The 13,373-nt window shown below is 51.2% G+C and overlaps 2 non-coding genes and 1 pseudogene across 2 annotated transcripts; all 3 read left to right on the plus strand.

Moving 5' to 3' along the window:
• Positions 1 to 722: 722 nt before the first annotated feature.
• Positions 723 to 915, plus strand: LOC138360654 (U2 spliceosomal RNA). Its single transcript, XR_011226547.1, has one exon. It is a non-coding gene; the product is annotated as a U2 spliceosomal RNA (small nuclear RNA).
• A 2,597-nt stretch (positions 916 to 3,512) lies between these two features.
• Positions 3,513 to 3,705, plus strand: LOC138360655 (U2 spliceosomal RNA). Its single transcript, XR_011226548.1, has one exon. It is a non-coding gene; the product is annotated as a U2 spliceosomal RNA (small nuclear RNA).
• A 2,577-nt stretch (positions 3,706 to 6,282) lies between these two features.
• On the plus strand, positions 6,283 to 6,379 carry LOC138360746 (U2 spliceosomal RNA; annotated as a pseudogene).
• The last annotated feature ends 6,994 nt before the right edge of the window (positions 6,380 to 13,373 follow it).

Raw genomic sequence — 13,373 nt, forward strand, 5'->3', positions numbered from 1 at the left:
TCTCGTCTCTCGTCTCTCGTCTCTCGTCTCTCGTCTCTCGTCTCTCGCCTCTCGTCTCTCGTCTCTCGCCTCTCGCCTCTCGCCTCTCGCCTCTCGCCTCTCGCCTCTAGCCTCTAGCCTCTCGCCTCTCGCCACCCAGCCCTGCCTCGCTTCGCCTCGTCTCCGGTTTGTGAAAACGATGTATCAAGCAAAGTGTTAGATGTGAAAAAGTCGTGATATATATACAAAAATGGAATAGTTGGCGCGTAATAGTGCTGTTCGTTTTCTGTTATGGTATCAGAGAGAGAACGTCTCCTATTTATATTTTTTGACGAGCGTTGGCGTAACAGGCCCCTTGCACTTTTAATTCGTTATTATACTTTTCAAAAGCTGTAGCTACCTTAAGACACATGACAAATGGAGGTTTATGTATTAGAGTTAAGCGCTATACTCCCTGGCCAGGAGCGAATTCGTGAAACGCCACGCGAGTCTGTTTACCACTTTGCCGCCAGTTACATATTCACTACTCATGAATGAAACCATGTAATATCATGAATTTGCATATATATATAAATTCATTGATCAGGTAAGAAATGGTTAAAGCCTTTACTGCATGGCGTTTATATGTATGCTTGAATTCGAATAGTACTCAACGATAATCACATGCCCTTTTGCAATTGAAACTCGCTACGTGGTTTCTAGCCGCAATTGTTGCCTGGTGTTGCAGAGCAACCATGCATCCTATCGCTTCTCGGCCTTTTGGCTAAGATCAAAGTGTAGTATCTGTTCTTATCAGCTTAATATCTGATACGATCCCCATGTGGGATCCTCGATATTAAACTGATTTTTGCAACATGGCGAAGTGCTAGGAGCTTGCTCCACCTTTGCCGCGGATCGGCCCGGTATTGCAGTACCTCTGGGATCGGTCCACTCCCTTCGGGGAGACCAAAAACAACCCTATCAACTAGTCAAAATCAAGTAGGAGACGATTATGTTAATTGGTTATGTACATTAATGAATCGTGTTAATTTGAATTGCAGTAATTACTTCACACCAGCCAACATCGTATGAGGAAAAAGCCTTGGAACGAGCAGCAGAAGTGAGTCAGTCGAGTCCGGGTTTGATGGGTCGAAGCTGAACAACTGCAACGAGTTAGAGGGAAGGAAGGAAGGAAGGAAGGAAGGAAGGAAGGAAGGAAGGAAGGAAGGAAGGAAGGAAGGAGAAAGAAGGAGAGTGAGGTGAGTAATATCATTTAATAACTTTAGATTAAAGATTATGTGCGAGCAAAGAAATACGATGGTTGGTCTGGAAGGAAAGAAGTTGATTTTATGAATGGGGGGGGGGGTTGCCAGTTAGTGCAATATTAATTGATTTTGTTTGTTTTCTGAGATAGGTTATATAGGGTGAAGTTTTTCTCTATTTATATAAGTGTGGAAACTGGTTTAGATAGCTTAGTGGTTTGTTATGAAAAGGCTGGTAGAGATGGGTTGAATAGTGTTAGACTTGTGTCTGCATTTAGTGGAGAACTGGATTTGGTATTTAAATGGCATCTAATATGACGTAGTCATTGTGCAAATAAACTCTAAATCAACGGGTTTACTATGATCGAGAACCTAACTATAATAGTTACCCATTGTTGGCATGCTCTTCTTTTTTTTTACAGAATTACTCACTCTCCCTTGTGAGTGAGGGAGGGAGGGAGGGAGGGAGGGAGGAGTGTGTGTGTATATCACTCGGAATTCCTTAGTCGGCTCTGACGGCGAAATTATATTCATACATACATCAAGATTAGACGTTTATCTATTGAATTTACCATTGCTGGAATGTACCAATGCGTAATAAAGACGAAATTCGACTTGAGATGGAGGGAGGTGTTGCTTTGGTGTGGTTTTACACGGCAACTCAACGATCGTTTGCCACTTCCACGCTTGCCAGCCGGCCAGCCACTAGCCTCAAAGTGAATTCCAGTGTCTTGATTAGCTTTACAATCCATCATTTACCTCAATACACACTAACAATGTGTATTTATATACTTCAATCGAGCATTCGATGCACACATTCACCTGTAATATATACGTCAATGAAACCCAGAACCCACCCAAGTTCAAGCGCACCTGCACTCTCACCCCTCTCCATTTGAATGCTAGTTTCCTATTTAGATTTCAAATGCTTCATTCACCCCTCTAAACACCACCGACGTATATTTACATTCTTTATTTAGGCAATGTATGCAGGCACACATTCATTCACGTAAAATAACGAATAAAATTGATATAGAATCTACTATAATTTGCAAAGCGACCAACCACCAAATGTCATTGTGAAAGCTAGTTTCGTAATTAGCTTTGCAATACTTCATTTACCTCCCTAAACACCAACAATGAGCGAGTATTTGTATACTCGGTAAAAGCGATGGATGGATTCCTTACACATTCACATATATTAAGCAATGAATTTGCTATAGTACCTACAGTACTCAGACTTCTCGAATTACTTACATCTTCTTATATCTTAACTTTGTTGTTCATTCAACAACAGAGTCGTTTTCCAGGGAATCGCGTTATGTTAGATGATGCATCGCCTCGCCTCGCATGGCATCGAATCGCATGTCATTGCATCGCATCGCATCGCATCGCATTGAACTGCATGGTATTGAATCACAAGGCATTGAATGGCATGGCATGGCATCACGTCACGTCTCTCGTCTCTCGTCTCTCGTCTCTCGTCTCTCGTCTCTAGTCTCTAGTCTCTAGTCTCTAGTCTCTCGTCTCTCGTCTCTCGTCTCTCGTCTCTCGTCTCTCGTCTCTCGTCTCTCGTCTCTCGTCTCTCGTCTCTCGTCTCTCGCCTCTCGCCTCTCGCCTCTCGTCTCTCGTCTCTCGCCTCTCGCCTCTCGCCTCTCGCCTCTCGCCTCTCGCCTCTAGCCTCTAGCCTCTCGCCTCTCGCCACCCAGCCCTGCCTCGCTTCGCCTCGTCTCCGGTTTGTGAAAACGATGTATCAAGCAAAGTGTTAGATGTGAAAAAGTCGTGATATATATACAAAAATGGAATAGTTGGCGCGTAATAGTGCTGTTCGTTTTCTGTTATGGTATCAGAGAGAGAACGTCTCCTATTTATATTTTTTGACGAGCGTTGGCGTAACAGGCCCCTTGCACTTTTAATTCGTTATTATACTTTTCAAAAGCTGTAGCTACCTTAAGACACATGACAAATGGAGGTTTATGTATTAGAGTTAAGCGCTATACTCCCTGGCCAGGAGCGAATTCGTGAAACGCCACGCGAGTCTGTTTACCACTTTGCCGCCAGTTACATATTCACTACTCATGAATGAAACCATGTAATATCATGAATTTGCATATATATATAAATTCATTGATCAGGTAAGAAATGGTTAAAGCCTTTACTGCATGGCGTTTATATGTATGCTTGAATTCGAATAGTACTCAACGATAATCACATGCCCTTTTGCAATTGAAACTCGCTACGTGGTTTCTAGCCGCAATTGTTGCCTGGTGTTGCAGAGCAACCATGCATCCTATCGCTTCTCGGCCTTTTGGCTAAGATCAAAGTGTAGTATCTGTTCTTATCAGCTTAATATCTGATACGATCCCCATGTGGGATCCTCGATATTAAACTGATTTTTGCAACATGGCGAAGTGCTAGGAGCTTGCTCCACCTTTGCCGCGGATCGGCCCGGTATTGCAGTACCTCTGGGATCGGTCCACTCCCTTCGGGGAGACCAAAAACAACCCTATCAACTAGTCAAAATCAAGTAGGAGACGATTATGTTAATTGGTTATGTACATTAATGAATCGTGTTAATTTGAATTGCAGTAATTACTTCACACCAGCCAACATCGTATGAGGAAAAAGCCTTGGAACGAGCAGCAGAAGTGAGTCAGTCGAGTCCGGGTTTGATGGGTCGAAGCTGAACAACTGCAACGAGTTAGAGGGAAGGAAGGAAGGAAGGAAGGAAGGAAGGAAGGAAGGAAGGAGAAAGAAGGAGAGTGAGGTGAGTAATATCATTTAATAACTTTAGATTAAAGATTATGTGCGAGCAAAGAAATACGATGGTTGGTCTGGAAGGAAAGAAGTTGATTTTATGAATGGGGGGGGGGGTTGCCAGTTAGTGCAATATTAATTGATTTTGTTTGTTTTCTGAGATAGGTTATATAGGGTGAAGTTTTTCTCTATTTATATAAGTGTGGAAACTGGTTTAGATAGCTTAGTGGTTTGTTATGAAAAGGCTGGTAGAGATGGGTTGAATAGTGTTAGACTTGTGTCTGCATTTAGTGGAGAACTGGATTTGGTATTTAAATGGCATCTAATATGACGTAGTCATTGTGCAAATAAACTCTAAATCAACGGGTTTACTATGATCGAGAACCTAACTATAATAGTTACCCATTGTTGGCATGCTCTTCTTTTTTTTTACAGAATTACTCACTCTCCCTTGTGAGTGAGGGAGGGAGGGAGGGAGGGAGGGAGGAGTGTGTGTGTATATCACTCGGAATTCCTTAGTCGGCTCTGACGGCGAAATTATATTCATACATACATCAAGATTAGACGTTTATCTATTGAATTTACCATTGCTGGAATGTACCAATGCGTAATAAAGACGAAATTCGACTTGAGATGGAGGGAGGTGTTGCTTTGGTGTGGTTTTACACGGCAACTCAACGATCGTTTGCCACTTCCACGCTTGCCAGCCGGCCAGCCACTAGCCTCAAAGTGAATTCCAGTGTCTTGATTAGCTTTACAATCCATCATTTACCTCAATACACACTAACAATGTGTATTTATATACTTCAATCGAGCATTCGATGCACACATTCACCTGTAATATATACGTCAATGAAACCCAGAACCCACCCAAGTTCAAGCGCACCTGCACTCTCACCCCTCTCCATTTGAATGCTAGTTTCCTATTTAGATTTCAAATGCTTCATTCACCCCTCTAAACACCACCGACGTATATTTACATTCTTTATTTAGGCAATGTATGCAGGCACACATTCATTCACGTAAAATAACGAATAAAATTGATATAGAATCTACTATAATTTGCAAAGCGACCAACCACCAAATGTCATTGTGAAAGCTAGTTTCGTAATTAGCTTTGCAATACTTCATTTACCTCCCTAAACACCAACAATGAGCGAGTATTTGTATACTCGGTAAAAGCGATGGATGGATTCCTTACACATTCACATATATTAAGCAATGAATTTGCTATAGTACCTACAGTACTCAGACTTCTCGAATTACTTACATCTTCTTATATCTTAACTTTGTTGTTCATTCAACAACAGAGTCGTTTTCCAGGGAATCGCGTTATGTTAGATGATGCATCGCCTCGCCTCGCATGGCATCGAATCGCATGTCATTGCATCGCATCGCATCGCATCGCATTGAACTGCATGGTATTGAATCACAAGGCATTGAATGGCATGGCATGGCATCACGTCACGTCTCTCGTCTCTCGTCTCTCGTCTCTCGTCTCTCGTCTCTAGTCTCTAGTCTCTAGTCTCTAGTCTCTCGTCTCTCGTCTCTCGTCTCTCGTCTCTCGTCTCTCGTCTCTCGTCTCTCGTCTCTCGTCTCTCGTCTCTCGTCTCTCGCCTCTCGCCTCTCGCCTCTCGTCTCTCGTCTCTCGCCTCTCGCCTCTCGCCTCTCGCCTCTCGCCTCTCGCCTCTAGCCTCTAGCCTCTCGCCTCTCGCCACCCAGCCCTGCCTCGCTTCGCCTCGTCTCCGGTTTGTGAAAACGATGTATCAAGCAAAGTGTTAGATGTGAAAAAGTCGTGATATATATACAAAAATGGAATAGTTGGCGCGTAATAGTGCTGTTCGTTTTCTGTTATGGTATCAGAGAGAGAACGTCTCCTATTTATATTTTTTGACGAGCGTTGGCGTAACAGGCCCCTTGCACTTTTAATTCGTTATTATACTTTTCAAAAGCTGTAGCTACCTTAAGACACATGACAAATGGAGGTTTATGTATTAGAGTTAAGCGCTATACTCCCTGGCCAGGAGCGAATTCGTGAAACGCCACGCGAGTCTGTTTACCACTTTGCCGCCAGTTACATATTCACTACTCATGAATGAAACCATGTAATATCATGAATTTGCATATATATATAAATTCATTGATCAGGTAAGAAATGGTTAAAGCCTTTACTGCATGGCGTTTATATGTATGCTTGAATTCGAATAGTACTCAACGATAATCACATGCCCTTTTGCAATTGAAACTCGCTACGTGGTTTCTAGCCGCAATTGTTGCCTGGTGTTGCAGAGCAACCATGCATCCTATCGCTTCTCGGCCTTTTGGCTAAGATCAAAGTGTAGTATCTGTACTATTGTCCGCACGCCCGCAAGGAGTTAAAGGAATAGTAGAATCTACACTTCAGCGATCCTGGTAGTCTTAAAACTACCTGTGGGAAGAGGGAGTTGGGTCGCCGCGTCGCCCATCCGCCTCGACCGGTGAGACAGCAAGCCTCACGGCTTGCTGTCCACCTCCACCGACTGGCTTGTCCGGGGCCAGTCTTTCGGTGGGAAACGCAATAAATTGCGTTTCTCTCTGAGCTTCTGCCTTGTACAAGGCTCAAGGAGCTCGGAGGGAAACTCAATTTATGCTTGCATAGATTGTGTCGGTGTCCGCACGACCTTCCCCTCCGGGTAAGAAGGAGTTAAAGGACCGGCCCAATCAGCGAGCGCGCTTCCACCAACACCGACCGTCCAGCCATCTAGTGGCGGCTTTGGGAGTTAGCCCAGACCCGATCACTGGTAAAGGGGGGAGCAAGCTTCTCAAACTTTACATAGTGGCTGGCAAAACGGCAAGTCCCCTGTGATTGCCGTCGACCTTCAGGGGCTGGCCTGTCCGGGGCCAGTCGCCTGAAGGAGAGACCATAGACTCTGTCTTCCTCCACATCTGTGCCTTGAGCCAGGTGCTGGAGGACGAACATAGCCTATGCTAAACACTGACTGTGTTGTCGTCCGCACGCCCGTTTTTCGGAGTTAATGGGGCAACATAGTCAATGTCTGTCTCTAGCCCAGTCACGGCCTCGTGCGTCCATCACATGTGATGGATCCACGACGGCCTTCAAGGCTGACGGTCCCATGGGAGGTGGAGGACCAAACCCTGCAGGCGACAACCCAGGTCGCTGCCCACAGACACAACCCACACCACACCGGCCGCCAGAACGATGGACCAGCAGCATTGGTGGGAACCGAGGTCGACCTTGGTGAGTCGGCCTCGGTGCTCAAGACGGACAATGACTCAAGGACGACTACATGCCCTGTCCCTAGTGATGCAAGAATGGAAGAAGACGACTCCAGTGACGACGACTGCCTGGTAATCGACCTTGATGAGTCCACTGCATGGATGACGACGACCGCCGGCCATGAGGTCGCCCTTGGCGAGGCGGCCTCAAGGAGGACCATACTCCCCCACTCTGGGGTCAGTCTTGGGAGGCTGGCTCGGGGTGGGGTCGACGCCCGAGGCAGAAAAGCGGGGGTCAGCGCTGTGAGGCTGGCCCACTCCACGAACAACACCGGGGTCGCCCTTGGCGAGGCGGCCTCGAGGAGGACCATACTCCCTTGCCCTGGGGCCAGTCCTGTGCGGCTGGCTCAGGGTAAGGTCGACGCGCAGGGTGTGGAAGGAGATGTGAGGATACCCCGTGACTCCACCAGCACCACCGGGGTCGCCCTTGGCGAGGCGGCCTCGAGGAGGACCATACTCCCTTGCCCTGGGGCCAGTCCTGTGCGGCTGGCTCAGGGTAAGGTCGACGCGCAGGGTGTAGGAGGAGATGTGAGGATACCCCGTGATTCCACCAGCACCACCGGGGTCGCCCTTGGCGAGGCGGCCTCGAGGAGGACCATACTCCCTTGCCCTGGGGCCAGTCCTGTGCGGCTGGCTCAGGGTAAGGTCGACGCGCAGGGTGTAGGAGGAGATGTGAGGATACCCCGTGACTCCACCAGCACCACCGGGGTCGCCCTTGGCGAGGCGGCCTCGAGGAGGACCATACTCCCTTGCCCTGGGGCCAGTCCTGTGCGGCTGGCTCAGGGTAAGGTCGACGCGCAGGGTGTGGAAGGAGATGTGAGGATACCCCGTGACTCCACCAGCACCACCGGGGTCGCCCTTGGCGAGGCGGCCTCGAGGAGGACCATACTCCCTTGCCCTGGGGCCAGTCCTGTGCGGCTGGCTCAGGGTAAGGTCGACGCGCAGGGTGTGGAAGGAGATGTGAGGATACCCCGCGACTCCACCAGCACCACCGAGGTCGCCCTTGGCGAGGCGGCCTCGAGGAGGACCATACTCCCTTGCCCTGGGGCCAGTCCTGTGCGGCTGGCTCAGGGTAAGGTCGACGCGCAGGGTGTGGAAGGAGATGTGAGGATACCCCGTGACCCCACCAGCACCACCGGGGTCGCCCTTGGCGAGGCGGCCTCGAGGAGGACCATACTCCCTTGCCCTGGGGCCAGTCCTGTGCGGCTGGCTCAGGGTAAGGTCGACGCGCAGGGTGTGGAAGGAGATGTGGGGATACCCCGTGACTCCACCAGCACCACCGGGGTCGCCCTTGGCGAGGCGGCCTCGAGGAGGACCATACTCCCTTGCCCTGGGGCCAGTCCTGTGCGGCTGGCTCAGGGTAAGGTCGACGCGCAGGGTGTGGAAGGAGATGTGAGGATACCCCGTGACTCCACCAGCACCACCGGGGTCGCCCTTGGCGAGGCGGCCTCGAGGAGGACCATACTCCCTTGCCCTGGGGCCAGTCCTGTGCGGCTGGCTCAGGGTAAGGTCGACGCGCAGGGTGTGGAAGGAGATGTGTGGCTACCCCGTGACTCCACCAGCACCACCGGGGTCGCCCTTGGCGAGGCGGCCTCGAGGAGGACCATACTCCCTTGCCCTGGGGCCAGTCCTGTGCGGCTGGCTCAGGGTAGGGTCGACGCGCAGGGTGTGGAAGGAGAAGTGAGGATACCCCGTGACTCCACCAGCACCACCGGGGTCGCCCTTGGCGAGGCGGCCTCGAGGAGGACCATACTCCCTTGCCCTGGGGCCAGTCCTGTGCGGCTGGCTCAGGGTAAGGTCGACGCGCAGGGTGTGGAAGGAGATGTGAGGCTACCCCGTGACTCCACCAGCACCACCGGGGTCGCCCTTGGCGAGGCGGCCTCGAGGAGGACCACACTCCCTTGCCCTGGGGCCAGTCCTGTGCGGCTGGCTCAGGGAAAGGTCGACTCGACAAACGAGAGGAAGGAGGCCAGTGCTACGAGGCCGGCTACCGACGATACTAGACGCCCCGAGGTCGCCCTTGGCGAGGCGGCCCCGAGAGGGACCTCTACTGGGACCACCTTCGGCAGGACAAACCCGGGGACCAGGAATGTGAAAGTGGTCCCTGATGAGATGATCACCATCAGCGATGACAGCCCCGAGGACGACCCGGATATGTTGGCTCCAAGGACGACCCCATCTAGGACGCCGTTCTACAGCTTTACATCGAGGGTCGGCCCAGGCGACTTAATCAGATCAGCTGGCGGAATCGGCTTAAGCGACCAGACCAATAAGCCCAGATTGGCGGGCGCTTCACACCTGAGGTCCGGCTCGACGCCCGCGGATCGGGGGGTCGGCACCAGCGACGCAAGCCCCGGGGTCGGCTCCAGCGACACTAGCCCTAAGGCTGACTCCACCAACAAACAATTAAGGGCTGGAGCAGGCAATACACCCCTGAGGGCAGGCCCTGGCAGTACCAGGACATACACCACTGGGGCCAACCCCAGCGACGACTCCCAGACAGCCATAGTTGCGGAGACTGGACCAGGGGTCGGCGCCAGCGACGTTCGCCCAGGAACACACTACACACGAAAACCCGGTAGGATTGGGGCCGGCAATTCACCCCTGAGGGCCGGCAATACACCCCTGAGGGCCAGCAAGACACCCCTGAGGGCCGGCCCTGGCTCCACCAAGATTTCCACCACTAGGGCCGACCCCAGCGACAACTCCCAGACAGCCACAGGCCAGGTGACGGTTTTGGGGGTCGGCGTCAGCGACGAACGAGACTTCTGGGATAGCCCTGTCTCCCAAAGACCCCGGAACAGGCGCTATACATTCAGGAGGGTCCAGAATGAATCCGACAGCAGCAATGACAGCCAGGATGCCCTAACAATGAGCCAGGAGATCAACGGGCTCCTGAACCAAGTGAGGAACGGAACCCCTGGAGGAATAATCGATCAGAATAATACACAAAGACCCCCCAACCATGGGTCCCCTGCCCCTGGAGAAGAGAACAACGCGAACAGGGCAGCCCCTGACACCCCAAGTGCGGACCAACAGCCACAAAGACAGGGAACAACCCTCATCATTTGGTTCCCACTACCGAGACACTTCAAGTGCACTGAGACCGCCTGCCCCCACGTCCACTCAGGGAAATCATGGACGTGTCAAAGAGTTTCCCTAGTGAGACACCTGAGTGGTGGCCACAACATTAAGATCGGGCAAACAAAATACAAGTGTGCAGGGTGCAGAAAAACGTTGGGACTAAGACCGTCCACCCACTCATGTGCTCGGCTTCAAGGTATTATGGCAGCAAGACAAGATGACAGCGTCCAGCTAGCGTTCCCATGTAACAGACCGAATTGCGACTTTTCATGCAATTCAGTCATAGGGAAAATGAGTCATGAGCTGTACCACGTGAGACGAACAGGCCCGGAACGACGGAACGACAACCAACAGGACCCAAACGGAAGGGAGCCACCCCGCACCCAAGCACCTGACCCAGCACCTCACCGCCCTGACACCCTACCCCCCCCACCCACCAACCCCACTCCACCACCACCCGCATCACCTATTCCTTTATCCCCAGTACCATCCCCCACCCCCTCACCCCCGCCACCACCACCCGCATCACCTATTCCGTTATCCCCAGTACCATCCCCCACCCCCTCACCCCCACCAATCCTACCCCCTCTCCAGCACCCACAGCCTCACCGACCACCCCCCCCTCTATCACCCATTGTGATACAGGTTCCTTTCCCCCAACACCCCTCTCCTATCCACCCTGATCCCACAGGGCGTGAGGACGAAGACCGGGCCTCCCCAGAGGCGAGCGGCGAGGACGACAATGAAGACCACGGGGGAGATGGGTCTCAAATACTTGACAACGGTGATGAAGCGGTACGGCTAGATCAAGAACCAGACGAGGCCGACCAACAAGAACTGCAACCAGATGAGGCGACCCAAGACTGGGCACTAGAACCCTTCTACGCTCCCCTGCTGGCACTGCTACGCTCCCCGAACTGGGACGAGTTCTCGAGCCTCCTGAATGAAATTACAGAAGCGGTCCAAGCCCACTGCAACATCCGGATAGACGAGAGTAGACCAGCCCCCCCAGCCATCGATGTCAACAACTGCAAGGCGATCCAACGCCTTTACAGAAGGAACAGACGAAGGGCAGTGAGGCTGATCACATCAGGAGAAAGTCGCCGCTGTGAGATCCCCTGTGAGACCATAGAAAGGCATTTCTCAGAAGTCCTAGCCGCTCAACCACCAATAGAAGACCCAGCCACACTTCAGTCCATATCGGATGCACAGGAAGATCGCGCTGAAATTAATCTGGACCCAATTAGAGAAGGGGAAGTGGGGGTTAGGCTGATGAGAGCTGAAAACAGCGCCCCTGGGAATGACAGAATCACCTACAGACACTGGAAACAGGCTGACCCTGACTGTAAGGTGATAGCGGCGATATTCAACATCTGCCTGCAACAGAAAAAGATCCCCCAGGACTGGAAAACGTCAAGAACCATCCTCATTCCCAAGGATGGTGACCCACACGACATCAATAATTGGCGGCCCATTGCTCTGTGTAGGACAATCTACAAGTTATACACAGGAGTTCTGGCCGCAAGACTGAGGAGATGGATTGAGCAAAATCAGGCCCTGTGCTCTGCGCAAAAAGGATTTATGGCATCAGACGGGGTCCTTGAGCACAATTACATCATCCAGCACTACCTTGACGAGGCACGAGACAGCAACAAAGAGATTTGCATTGCGTCACTTGACCTCACAAACGCCTTTGGTTCCGTGCCATTAGAACTCATCGACGCCTCCCTCACACGGATGGGCGTGGGAGCAGACTTTGTCACGGTGATCCAGGGCATTACAAGAGGAAATTCCACAAAGATTCAAACGGCGAGTGGTGAAACAAATGATATCCCAGCTGATTGTGGGGTCAGACAAGGTTGCCCCATCAGTGGCCTATTGTTCAACATCGCCATTGAACCTATAGTGAGGTCCATCATCAACACCGGACTACAAGCAGACCCAGGTCTCAAGCATCCCTGCCTTGCCTACGCAGATGACATAACCCTGCTCTCCAGGACAGCGGAAGGCCTACAGAACCTCATCAACATCACCTCTGCAGCCTGTGAAGAGTTGCATCTGAAACTCAACCCAAGGAAATGCTCGTCAATGCACATGTCTGGACGACAACCAAGGGGAATGCGAAACTCCATATTTACAATAGGGGAATCGCAGATTTGCAGCAGACGAGATGGGGAGGAAACCAAATTCCTAGGTAGACCGGTAGGTTTCCACCTCCTCCCGAACGCAAACGCAATCGATGAGTTCAAGCAACTAGGCGTAGCCATAATGTCAAGTAAATTGGCTCCCTGGCAGAGGATCGATGCCCTGAAGTCCTTCGTCTTCCCAACAACGGTGTTCGCCATGAGAACTTGGCAACTGAGAAAGGGAGACTGGCAGGAACTTGATGACCGTTTAAGACCACTAATAAAAGAAACTCTATACCTGCCACAGCGGGCAACCAATGGCTACCTGTACGGAAAGAGTGCAGCAGGCTCGTGCGGCATACCCCTCGCCGCAGAAGACTCTGACATATTCGTCATAGACTCCGCATTCAAACTTCTCACCACGCCGGATCTAGAAACGAGGAATATTGCCAGGGACGACTGCAAGAGAGTAACGTCGCGAAGAATTCGCCAAGAAGCAACTCTGGAAAATGTATGCCAGTATCTCTCAAAAGACGACTTCGAACAAAGACCCTCTGGACATGAGACGCTCTGGTCAAGAGCCCGCAACTCGTCAGGAAGGTTGAACACCAAGTGGTCTACAGACGGAGATGCATTGGAAGTCTGTTGTGGGGAGAGAACTATGACTCACAAAGAAAGAAGGTTGGTCGCAAGGAACATCAGAAACCATCACAGAGGCCTTCGCGACGACGACCTGAGAAGTAAACCTGACCAGGGGAAAGTCATGGAGCAAGTTGGGAGGGAGAGGGCTTCGTCTGCATTTATTAGGGACGGGGCTTTTACAACCTTTGCTGACTGGCGTTTCATCCACAGGGCACGACTGAATCTCCTACCCCTAAACGGAGCCCGCCGATTCAACATCAACGGAGAC

Source organism: Procambarus clarkii, unplaced genomic scaffold, assembly GCF_040958095.1.
Source record: "Procambarus clarkii isolate CNS0578487 unplaced genomic scaffold, FALCON_Pclarkii_2.0 HiC_scaffold_116, whole genome shotgun sequence".
Lineage (NCBI taxonomy): Eukaryota > Metazoa > Arthropoda > Malacostraca > Decapoda > Cambaridae > Procambarus > Procambarus clarkii.